The sequence below is a fragment of the Diplotaxodon limnothrissa genome, linkage group LG20 (assembly GCF_057381915.1).
Source record: "Diplotaxodon limnothrissa isolate DT_005_m linkage group LG20, D_limnothrissa_male_GT1.1, whole genome shotgun sequence".
NCBI classification, from domain to species: Eukaryota; Metazoa; Chordata; class Actinopteri; order Cichliformes; family Cichlidae; genus Diplotaxodon; species Diplotaxodon limnothrissa.
Genome location: NC_140615.1, coordinates 31630677 through 31642922, shown reverse-complemented (window position 1 = coordinate 31642922; position 12246 = coordinate 31630677). Strand labels below are relative to the sequence as shown.

The 12246-nt window shown below is 40.7% G+C and overlaps 1 protein-coding gene across 1 annotated transcript in view; it reads left to right on the top strand.

The window, feature by feature from the left end:
* Window positions 1-12246, top strand: part of spryd3 (SPRY domain containing 3) — an 80845-nt gene that overhangs the window by 15664 nt on the left and 52935 nt on the right. The gene's annotated exons all lie outside the window — the stretch shown is intronic.

Here is a 12246-nt window from a genome sequence, read left to right as displayed (position 1 = left end):
ATTGCCTGTCTCCGCTGTCCGCTTGTTTATTTTCCACGTAAACATTTCACAATAAAGCTCTTATTTTGAAAAGATCATGTTGAGGCTTTTCAAAATAAACTAAAATCATGTGAATGAGTATGCCGAGTGTTTGCGAATGAGAAGCAAAAAAGAGCTGTCAGGTGCTAAAAAATAAATGAACAGCCTTTTCCCCACAGCATGCCGTGTAATAAATACAAAGAAAACGGCGGCTGTTACAACTTATGTCTAAAAATGTATAGTTAAACGACGCCCAGCTGGAAACACTAAACGCAAGTCGAGCTGCCCGAGATTCACAGAATTTACAGAAAAATGTTAAACTTTTGTGATTTATATTGTTGTCTTATATCGGGATATGAGATTTTGGTCATATCGCACAGCCCTACCAACCATCATACAGAAGTGATTGAAAATGATATCTTGACGACTCTGAACGTTAAACTGCTAACAAACAGACAGACAAACAAACAAAACTGAGTACTACACGATGAAGACTTAATTGTTAAAAAGAATATGTTTAAAGCATTACAAAGCATGTTGACAGTCTGATATGTGGCAGCTAACTTATTAGTCTGGATCCTGTTGGGCTTAAATTAGATTATTGGCTGCTTTAAGATAAGGTGAGGTAGGGTAGTTAGTGCCTCAGATTGGTAAAGTGAAATTGTTTTATTTTCTTAGCCAGGTACGTGTATGTCTGTGTTTCAGCCATAAAGTTTGTGATGCATCTTTATAACCAACCGTGCTAATGTTATCTGATAACTTGGTACTCCACACCCTCTCAGATACGGTAACTTCTGGCTGCAAAGAGGGTGACGTTAATGTGGCTACCTCTTATATACAATCTGATTATGATTCAACAGTTCGTGGTGGCGGCTTGAATGGAACTCATTGTTGGCTCAACTGTGTCATCAGAGGTATCACAGATCTTTATTCCCACCTGTTTACAGTGGAGGTCTATAACACCTTTGTTCTCCTTCAGCAAGTAGCCACAGGGCTACAGGTAGGTCTGTCATTGGCACAGGGGAGATGAAGGCCAGTGTGTGGGTGAGGAGGATGATTCAGCCAGCCGTCTTGCTCATTGTCTCTCTTTTCTGTTTTTCTGGACCGCAGAGTGGCAGTGGCACAAAAAGTGTTTTTGGAGCCAAGTGCCTGGCAGCACACCAGGTTGTAAAAATTCAATAAGTGCAGGAATGGGACTCTAAGGAATCTTTTACTTTTTCTCATGTGGTTGGAGGTTTTCACAGCTGGGCTGGCCTGGCCTGGCAGTGTGGGCTGCTCGGCAGTCCGGCAATAATTTTTTTTCTTTATTCTTCCTCCCTTTCTTAGTCTCTTTCATGAAGAAACAGACATTAGCCTTAAAGGGACAGTTCACCCAAAAGTCAGATGTATGTAGATTCCTGGAGTATGGAGTGCTGTTTTTCCCTTTACATTATTTTTGGCGTGTCTTGCCCGGTTTTGGAGATATGAGCTGCATTGATTTTTACCTTTTATTGATTATACTGCAACTTAATTGCACTTGACTGATGGTGAGGTTTTTTGGATATATCCTGGGAACAGATTCTTGGAACACTCAAGACATGCTGGGGAGATTATGTCTCTGGTCTGACAGAGCTGCAGGTTGGGCCAGGGAGGTCTGAGTAGACCTGGATAAGTAACTTCTGGTATCCATATTGATGTTGGGTTGTTGGTCCTTCAGTTTAGCTTGGGCCAAGGAAAAAAAAAGACTGTCATCGTAATAATAAAAAAACGTATTTGTAGTAAAGTGGAATGGAATGGTAAAACAACTGAAAGTGTCGCCTCCAGCTATTGTTTCCATTGTGTGCTTTTTTTCCTTCTTCATCATTGTTGTTTCCTGCCTGCTCAAGATTTAGAATATCCATAATTCTTCTCCTTTCTCTCTCCCTAACACAAGAATTATACAAAGGACACAAACACAGGATCTTAAATATGGCTTCCCGAAAAGAAAGAGCCCTTTCATCCATGAAGACTTGCCTTACTGTGGCAGGTCTCTGTAATATTAGCTAGCTGTATTCTTCTTTTGGTTGTATCTCTCCATCCAGCCAGCCACCTTCTTCTTCTTATCCAATTCAAGGTTGCAGGAGGGTTTTAGCCTATTCCAGCTGCCATGAGTTAGACGTCGGATACACTCTGGTCTGGCCAGTCTGCTGCATGGCTAACACAGAGAGACAGATAACCATTAGAGTCACCAGTAACCCAAACATGAAAGTCTTTGAACTGTGGGAGTAAGCCGGAGGGCCCACAGACGACACATACAGGCACACAAACAATGTGGAAGCTCTACACATAAAGGCCCCAGCTGGTGGATTCAAACCCGGGATCTTTTTTCTATGACGCACAGAAAGGAAACTAGCTCCTACGTGAAGGTGGTCACAGCAATTTTTAACTGGAATGGTCTAATTTTTGGGATGAGCTGTACCTTTAAAATCCATTATGTGATCACCGTTGTGAGGGTTTAAGTGAGTGCTAATACTCAGACTGATAACGCTGTCAGGTTCTGACATATACAAGGATTTTGTGTACACAGTGAAGACAGTGAAAATTTTGGTTTAAGGGGGAAGCAAGCAAGAGAGAGAAAGGGAAAGTGTGACAGAGGAAATGAAAAGCTCGTCGGAGAAGTGCAAAGTTTTGTCTTGATCATTGGAACTCTTTGCGTAACAGGATTATGCTTCAAAATTATGTCAGCCACAAGGTGGTCTCATTTAATCTCTTTGTTGGTTTTGACTTTTAATTCACTTCATTGTGCGGTTTTAACCAGTCTCAGTGTGCCTCAACTTTTCCAGCTGTCTTTGGACCTGCTTTTCTCTTCTCTACCCTTCTTCTTTATTCTGCTGTAGTCAGTCTGCTTTTACTCTTGTCCATCTCCTCTTTTCATGTTTTTTCCACTTTCCTTTTTATCTCTCCTCCTGTCATCTGCCCTCATTTTTCTCCTCTACCATCAACTCCTTTCCTGTCTCCTTGTTGTTCCTTCTCTTATCTCCTCCATACATGTCTCCTGTCCTCTCCCTATTCACTCATTTTTCACCTACTGTACCGCATACCCCCCTCTATCCTTGTCTCCTGTCCTTGCCTTTACTTTTATCTCCTCTTTACTGCCCTGTGTGTCCTCTTTCCTTGTTCCATGTCCTCCTTTCTTCTCGTAGTTTCTCATCCTAGTCTCCTTTACTTCTCCCATCTCTCCTCTACTCTTGCCTGCTTTGTTTCTCCTCTTCCTGTTTATTCCATTTTTATTATAGTCATGTAGATTTTAAGTGCAGCCTAAAGCTGTGAGGTAAATTTTAAATGTCATGGGATTTTTTCTTTTCTTTTTTGTACATGTGGCTATGCAACAGACATTTCCAGTGTCTGTGGTTTCTGAAGACTTGCGGATCTACCGTTACGTTGCCATAGATGAATTAGGCATCAACACCTCACCAACATTTAGTCAAAACGGTGGAATAGTTTTTACATGTTAACTATTTAGCAAGTATGGATAATCACTGTTCTGGAGGATGGTCATCCTTGGTGGGTGGATGGGTGGCGGGGCAGGATGATGGAAAAGACTGCTGCAAGATAAATGAGTTATCTGGCTGGTATGCTTTTGATGAGAAGTGCAAAGCCGCAGAATGCACAGAACACAATGGCGATGGTAGTGACTTGTCTGCAGCTAAGTCTTTGCCTTTGTGAACTGTTTATTTTACAGTAGGGGGATGGCCACTCCTGTTTAAATAGGTGGGTTTCTCATCCTAGAGCACTCTTCATACCTACCTTGCCAAATATGTAGACCTCTTGCTCTCTTTGATGCAGTCACGTGTTTCTCGCTGTCTCTCTCTATCTCTCTTTTATAACTCTTTCCATTTTATGTCTTTTCACCAAATATTACACTTGCATAATTCATCTTGCATGTCCTTGAAATGGCTCTGACGTAGCTGGTATAAAAGATATTACTGCTTTGGCTCTGGCCTCTTTCTTTCTGTTTTGAATAATCTTTATTTTGATGCAATCTTTGTTCCTTTCAAACTTTTTATCACTCATCTGAAGGCCATTTGTTGAGGGTAATAAATGCTCTCAACTCATGCTTCTCTTTTAATGGAAAAAATGAAGTAAATCAAGTGACTTATAGTTTAATGGCTGTGTCCTTGTGGGCATGAATTTAGCTTTAAGGAGTTTCAGTGAAAGCTTCATGTGGCGAAAATAGCTTTGTCATTAAGCAAAATGTAAACTTGGAATGTTTTCAACAGATGCAATTGTTTCAGTTTAGGAAATATAACAAAGACCTCTCTTTGCTACAAGCCTTTTTATGCACAGTGTGATCATAAAATTCTGCTTACAAGGAATGAAAAACGTTTCTTTTTTTTAAGCCTTTTAGGATCAAAACCACAGAATGTGTAAAAAACAGACAAATCCATTGTGGTATCACAGGAGATCATAGACACTGACACTTTTTTTTGGTACCTGTAAGTTACCATGTTTGAACTAGAAGGCGTAGTGCTAATTTATTAGCTAACATTTGCTAGCTATGGCTATAAACTATGGGTGTAGCACTCAAACCTGCGAATAGATGCTAAAGCTTCAGTCACACAGGCCCAGAGACCAGTTGGAAACCCTTTGGGAGCCAGTAGCTGCAAGGGAAAATTGTGGTTAGTTGCTGAAGATCGCTGCCAGTCTCTGTGAAACCCATACTTGGATAACATTCGAGGACCGCTTGGTAACCGCAGAGAGGTATAAAACTTTGCTATTGATTTGGTTGGTAGCAGGTAGCCAGGTGGTTTGTACCACACGATAAGCCATAATATTAGTCAGATAATGCCATTAAAAATGCTCCAGAAAGCACCAACATCACAAAAATAGTCCAGAAATCCAGTCCAGTGACTCCTGTTAGTGGAAGTGAGGCCTTGCAGACAGTGCCTGTGATGGGACCGCACTGACTCAACTTGAGCCAGACCTGAAACTTTAGAGTCCAGTGGGTTATTGGTTTTGAGATGTATGGTACCTCCTTCAACATTGGAACTGCAAACCGCTGTAGATTGAAGTTGTAGCCAGGGACCAAGCTCTAATTACCAGTGATGATCCCCAGTGCCAAAACTTTGAAATCAATGGTGATATTGCCAATGAGCACGTGTTTCTGTTAAGAACGGGGAGTTTACAGATTATGGAACCTTCTAAAAATAACAACTTTGGAAGTGGGACAGAGGTGCTTAAGAGTTGGGAGTTCGCCTTGTAATCGGAAGGTTGCCGGTTCGAGCCCCGGCTTGGACAGTCTCGGTCGTTGTGTCCTTGGGCAAGACACTTCACCCGTTGCCTACTGGTGGTGGTCAGAGGGCCCGGTGGCGCCAGTGTCCGGCAGCCTCGCCTCTGTCAGTGCGCCCCAGGGTGGCTGTGGCTACATTGTAGCTTGCCATCACCAGTGTGTGAATGTGTGTGTGAATGGGTGGATGACAGGTTGTGTAAAGCGCTTTGGGGTCCTTAGGGACTAGAAAAGCGCTATACAAATACAGGCCATTTATTTAAGGAGGCAGACTTCAGCTTTTTAGTTGGTTACAAAAACATTGATCTCAAAATAGAAAAGATTTCATGCACTTGATTTAGCAACCAGTTTACATCTGTAGACTCTGGAAAGGTATGTGCAAGATTAAATAAGCTATAAAATAGCATGTGCAATACAGAAGGTACAAGTTGAGTAAGTACATAGTAAATATGCTTACAAAGCTTAAAAACCCTCCTGACTCACTCACTCTAACAATTAAAAACAATACAATCATATTCTTGGTATGTGAGCTATTTAACTATAGTATAAATCACGATGCTCAAGGGCAAAACAACACCAGATTTGAAAATGTTGACATGATTGGTTTCTTAGAATCTGTTTTATTTGTACCCTGAGAAAAAGTATTGAAAAAGTACAAAAAACAAAATCTAAGGAGAATTTAAATCAACAGTTGGTTTTAATAGTTACGTATTGGCAATCAAGTTCAGTTATTATTTAGATTGTTTCAAATTACAGAAAGAGTACAAATCATGACATTTATAATCTTATCAGTTTCTGGGAATTAAAACATACCAGTGGCACGACGTACATTCTAACATCTGAAAAAAGAGAAATGTGTCATTGACAGTTATTTTATTGAATATGGACGTTGCAACCCACAAAGGGTTTTTTGCAAGTGAGCCTTGTCCTTACTATGATGACAACTGTCTTAAACTGACAGAGCTTTCACTAACAAAGCTGCAACTTAGAAACGTGTTCTAATAAACAAGAACAGATGTGTGAAAATGCCAGTCACTCAGGTGTGCTGATGTTGTGACAACCCTCTTTCTGTATTTTTGCGATGGGGCGTGCAGCGCACTTACAAACGAGGCGATATTAACCGGTATGTTAAGGACTAGAATGGCCGACAATGTTACCACCTGTCCTCGGCTTTTTCGTTCATTATCCTTCTTATGTCAAAAAACCTTCAGTTCTTCTTTGGGAAGCAAATGATGTGCCTTAGTTCAGCAGATGTTGCCTTTTCAGTTGAGGTTATGTACATCTTTAAGGATCATTTGTCTGATGGATAGCTTTAGCTTTCATACAAAAGATATCTAGGCTTTCAATAAAATGCAAAGACAAAACAAAAACTGCAGCATGTACTGGTAAAACTATGACTCAAACACGTGATAAGTTTTTGGCTTTACATGGTTACACGTACTTTTAAATGTAACACATTTCATTCACTGTTGTTTGGGGAATTTGTCTGCTTTACTGTTTGACTAAAGATGTTTTCATGGCATTTGTCTTTATCAGTAAGCACATATCTGATGTTTATACTGTACATGCAGGGTGCAACATATGCAGTGCAACCCTTTTGATAAATAATGTAATGAAAACTTGTAGAGTTTACAGTTTTCCTTTAATGCCTTGACTGAAAGTACTCCCCATTTAAACCTATATTTTAAACCACTAGCAGGTGACGTGAATAATATTGGTCATCTCTAACCCACAGAACTAGCTGGTTATCAGGGAGCTTTTAAAATAAAAGCAAAGGTTGCTAGTAAACTGATTGCAGAGGGTATTTTTCTTTTAGCAAGATGAGAAATAAAATTGAAAAAAAAAAAAAGCCAAATATATCTGTTCAACCTGTTCAAGTAAAAGTTAATATGGGAACAATGAAATAGAAAAGTGTTGCCTCCAGTACCAGATAATTAATATTAATAAAATAATATTTTTTATACATGTCAGATTTCTGATTTACTGTGAAAGGTAGTGAGTCTCTACATTTTCTCTTCTTCTCTCAAATAATATAATATTTACTTGATTCATTCTTAATTCTCATAACTTTGTTTAATGATGGTCTTCTGTCACGACTAAATCGTATTATGAGACAAACATTCAGCATAAACCTTTTAGTTTCTTTTCCCTGTGGGTTAATGGAGGTGTGAAAGTGATTGGATTACCTGACATTAACAAATGAAAACAGCTGTTTCAAGCACCGGCTCGGGCCCTTACCGCTGTTGAGAAAAGGCTTGATTGATTGTTTAGCTTCAGGGTTCCTGTTTTACACTGGTAAATTTAATGTACCTTTGAAAGTGATCTCAAGTTCTCACACATACATCGGGAGATTTATTTTTTTCTACCTTTCTCTTGACTGTCAGCAGCTGGTGTCTTAGGCAAACACAACATGTTTAATACTCTACATGAATGATGTTTTTTCGCTCGCCACCATGCTTCTGCTCTGCTGTTTTTTCTTGAGAGGAGGCATTTGGCTGGCTTTCCACTGCGTACGTGCGGCTCAATGCGAACATGAGCCTCCAATCCCCTGCCTCCTGTTGTCACAGCAGTCACTGTGCCCACCAGCTTAATCCCCTCAGCTGCGGATGAGCGGGCCGACAAGTAAGTGGACAGCACCTGAGTCTACAGTTATCGGTTTTCCCAAGTGTACCGTCACCCCCTCACAGCCCATATCTCCCTCCACCACTCCCCGACATGTAGAAATTGGAAAAATATTCAGGCCGGCATTTTTTTGCGCTGTATTAGTGCACAGAAGTTTTTCAAAAGCAAACAAACTTGTCGACAAACTGCAGTATCCTCACAGGAGCATCTCCTCGTCTGCCACGCAGCAAAGTGTATGTGAATGTGAACCACTGTCCTCCATCGCTGCTCCATTCCTTGTTTTACCTTTTCCACTTGCCAGAGCCAGCTGTAATACCAACGCCCCTCAAAGGTTGCCTGCTTCCTTCCTTCCTTCCTCTGGGAACAATAGTCATGAATCGCCACCATGACACTGCTCCTGGATGAAAGTTCACAACTTTCCCATCAAGTTGTTGTAGTTGCAACCTGATGATGGCACCATCATGATCGCCTCCCATTCTTTGAACTGATCAGCGTGAGAAAAGAGGAAACTATGAATAACTTAATCCAGGCTGGGCAGAGTGAAGCCTCTTCACACAAGATAACCCAGCTGGATTTATAGCTGACCCACAGGATGTTGTAGATGATTATGAGTTAGAGATGGGTGTCAAATGGAAGGAAAAGCCAACAAAAGATGTCTTAGTAAGGCGTTGGTCCGTCAAATGTTGCCAGAACAGCTTCAGTGCGGCACTGATTTTCTGAATCTATGAAACTCTTCTAGCGGGATGGGATCCTTCTTTCAAAAGGTTGTTCTTCATCTGTTTTACAAGGCAGTGCTACATCCCTGAACCCAATGTTTTGACCTGGCCTCGAAAACTCTTGAAATCTTTATCTGATCATGAACCTGCCGGAAGTGCCACAAAGCCAGATCAGTATCCCACCCCACCACACCTTAAAGTCCTGGTTCCAGACTTTACAGAACACTGCAGAAATCCCACATCAGTGTCCTGAAGAGTCTGTTTTTGGCACAAAGAGGGATGTGCGCATTATTAGGCAGGTTATTTTAATGTTGTGGCTGGCCAGTCATCACCATATTCACAACGGTCGTCTCAAAGCGCTTTATAATGTAAGGTAAGAACACTGTAGTGCTACAGAGAAAACTCCAACAACCAAACAATTCACTGTGAGCAAAAAAATTGCCAACAATGGGAAAGAGGATTTTGTTGTAACAGGAAAACACCACCAGCAGATCCATTTTCAGGAAGGCACAGCCATATGCTGCAGCTGGTTGGATGGTAAGGGAAAGCGAAGACAAAGGGAGAGAACAGAGAGAGAAGAACAAAACTCTGATCAAATCTGATAGCATGTGGTATATAAACATATGAGATGAAACAAGATATATACAGAAGGTGCATCATGGGAAATTCTGCAGTAGCTTGAGCCTATAGCAGCATAACTAAGGAATGGTTCATGTTCTAATGAGAGACCTTTATCAAAATGTAAAGTTTAGAGCTTTACCTTAAAATTAGAGGTAGTCTCTGTCTCCTGAATCCAAAGTAGGAGCTGATGCGACAGCTTGAAGGGTCTGCCTGCTGTTGTAGTTTTGGATATGTTAGGAACCACGTGTAAGCCTGCAGTCTGAGAGTCAAGTGCTCTATCGGGGCAATATAATACTGTAACGTCTTGAGGATAATTCAGAACATTACGCATGAGGAGAAGGATTTTAAAATCAATAGTTTATTTAATGAAAAGATGTAACAAAACATACATAGCATATCTCGCTTGATCTAAATGCTGTACAATTCACGTCATTTTCACATCAATCAAACCATTCAATGACCCCTTGTGTCCTTTAGATGGGGATATTTCCATCCTGCGGTGGCTTTTGTAGTCATCACATCTTAAACCCACTTAAACACCTGTGCTTTGTTCTGCACTGATGTTTTAAACAGTGCTTTCCATCACATCATCAACGCACCAGATCAGGAGATATCTTTTGGACAGGTGGTGTTAATCCCGGTAGTTGAGCTCCAGAGACGTGCCAAATTCCACTAAAGATTGTGGAGGTGTCTTGTGCCTTGTCACATGGCCTGGGCAATTTACGTTGGTTTTTCTTTAAATTTTTCACTCATCTGAAAGTAATGAAGTTTAGCTGAACTAAACTCATAAGCGAGAAAATGTGTTTGAATGTTTGCATTTGCAAGTATTGCTTTGCAGTAATGCTTCTGTACTTACTGATAACCTAAAAATATGAAATGTACCTAGAGGGCAGCCTAACGCATTTGCAGATTTCAAGTGCAAATGTTTCCTATATATGCATTTATGTTAGTAAATCTATTTCTCTTGAAATATTCTTGGGGAATACAGTTTGGCTTAGACCTTGAAAAGGTGTAGTCTTTGGACAATAGTGTTGACTTGGATCCTCATCCTGTTATAAAACACCTTCCTCATTGCTCTGAATTGTGCTCTTGTTTCAAACATACAGCAGCAGTCTGGCAGCATGAAGTGTTAGCACTAAGAATTCATTATTCTAAACCTATATGTGTTGCCATCTTTTCATGGCATCCTCTCTCGGGCGCTATTTATTCCTTACCCAAGAGTAATGTTGAGGGTTTTTTTGGGGGGAGGGGGGGGGGGGGGGGGGGGGGTTCTGGCAGTGGCAACCATCCTGTGAAACTGTTAACTTTTTACGACTTTGTCCAAATAAATCAGCACTGGTGGCAATACCTGCTGGCACTGGAGCCCCGAGTTAATTTGGGCAACATCTTCTCAGCAGTGGTAATGGTGATAATAAATGGAGTGTATTAAAAGGTGACGAAAAGCTCCGCGTGGCCAGTGAGCAATGAGGTGTCAGTGAAGGGCAACAATGTGGGTCTTTGCTCGCAAAGGTTTCAGCTGAATATTCTCAGGGATGACTGATTGATTGAACCGTCAAATCACTGCGTGTGCCTATTGTTTTCCTGTCTTGTTTCATGAAATAACTTGTGGTTTGTGTTCAGGTTTCATGCGTACTCTCTCACTGTCTTGGGTGTTACTGCAGGTGGGCATGTTGCCTTTAGGCATTCTGCATGCACCCAGGCAAATATCATCTTGTCTTCTGACGGTAAATGTTCACATTTCTTCACCTCGCTTGTTGTCAGTTTTGTGGTAATTATAGGTTGCGTTTAGATTTTGCATATAGTTGGTGCCAAGTGAACTTCTGAAGGCGGTTTGAAAAAAAAGAAAAAAAGTTTGTCCTAAAGGAACGTTCATGAGATGTTTTTCTGCAAAAATGCAAACAAGATATTTTTTCAGATTGAGCGGGAAACCTGCTCTAAGCGTTGGTTGGGCATGTTTGCAGTGCTTTCTAATGAGTAGGTTGTAGTACGTTGTAGTAATTTTGTTCAGGTAATTTATTCCTAGGTAAAGTGGTGCGTTGTGCTTGTAATGTAAACAGAGTCATGACATGAAGAAGACAGAGTATCTTTTAACTGTGTTCCGTATCAGTGGCTGCATTCAGTACTCATAATCTGTTGGCTGGAAGCCCATTAAAAAGCAGCAATGACAGAGTGGCTGTGACCAGCTGCAGCATAATGGCAGTAGTTTTCATCTGGGATACCTCATGCATTAAAAAAGTGACTGATGGACAAGTCAGATTTAGCTACTGGAGGCCATCCAACCCAAGTGAGAGATGAATTAGAGCAGGGAATCACAGCCTCTGTTCCAAGGACAAGGCCAGCTTATATATTTTCCAAACCAGGGTGCCACTTTTGGCCTGGATCAGTCAACTTTCTATGTCCATATTTTTTTAGTTTTTAAGCACACAAATGGCGAGGATTTATTTTAAGAAGGATCATGAACAGAAGAAGAGAGTAAGAGGGCACAAAAAAGAAGGTGAAACAATGAGAAATGGAGATGCTCAGATATTGATAATGTTTTAAAATAACAATTTAGCTGATTCCAAATGATTTATATGTATTTATTGTAATTGCCCCTTGTATATGTGCCACCGTAATTAAATCTTCATTATAAATAAAAATGGAACTAACCTAAGCTTTTAGCCTTTTATCATATTACACTGTTTCCAACTAAATTTATTGAAGTAATGCAAGCAGGACTTTCCAGCCTCGGTGTAGTGGCACATGAATGGGTTCTCTGCCTGTAGCACGCTTCGGTTAGCATGCTGCAGAACTTCCATTGCTACCTGCAGTCCAAGAGGGTGCAATGGGAGTTACATGTCACTTTCTGGGAAGACCCGATCATCTGGTCACCCTACATTCATATAGGTGACAGTACTAAACACTGCACCATCGTGATGTCCATAAGTTAGCGCATATGCAATAAAAAGAAAAGCAAACAAATCCAGGAAAAACATGTTCAGAATGAAAAGAATAAAATACATAAATGCAGTGAAAACCCAAAGA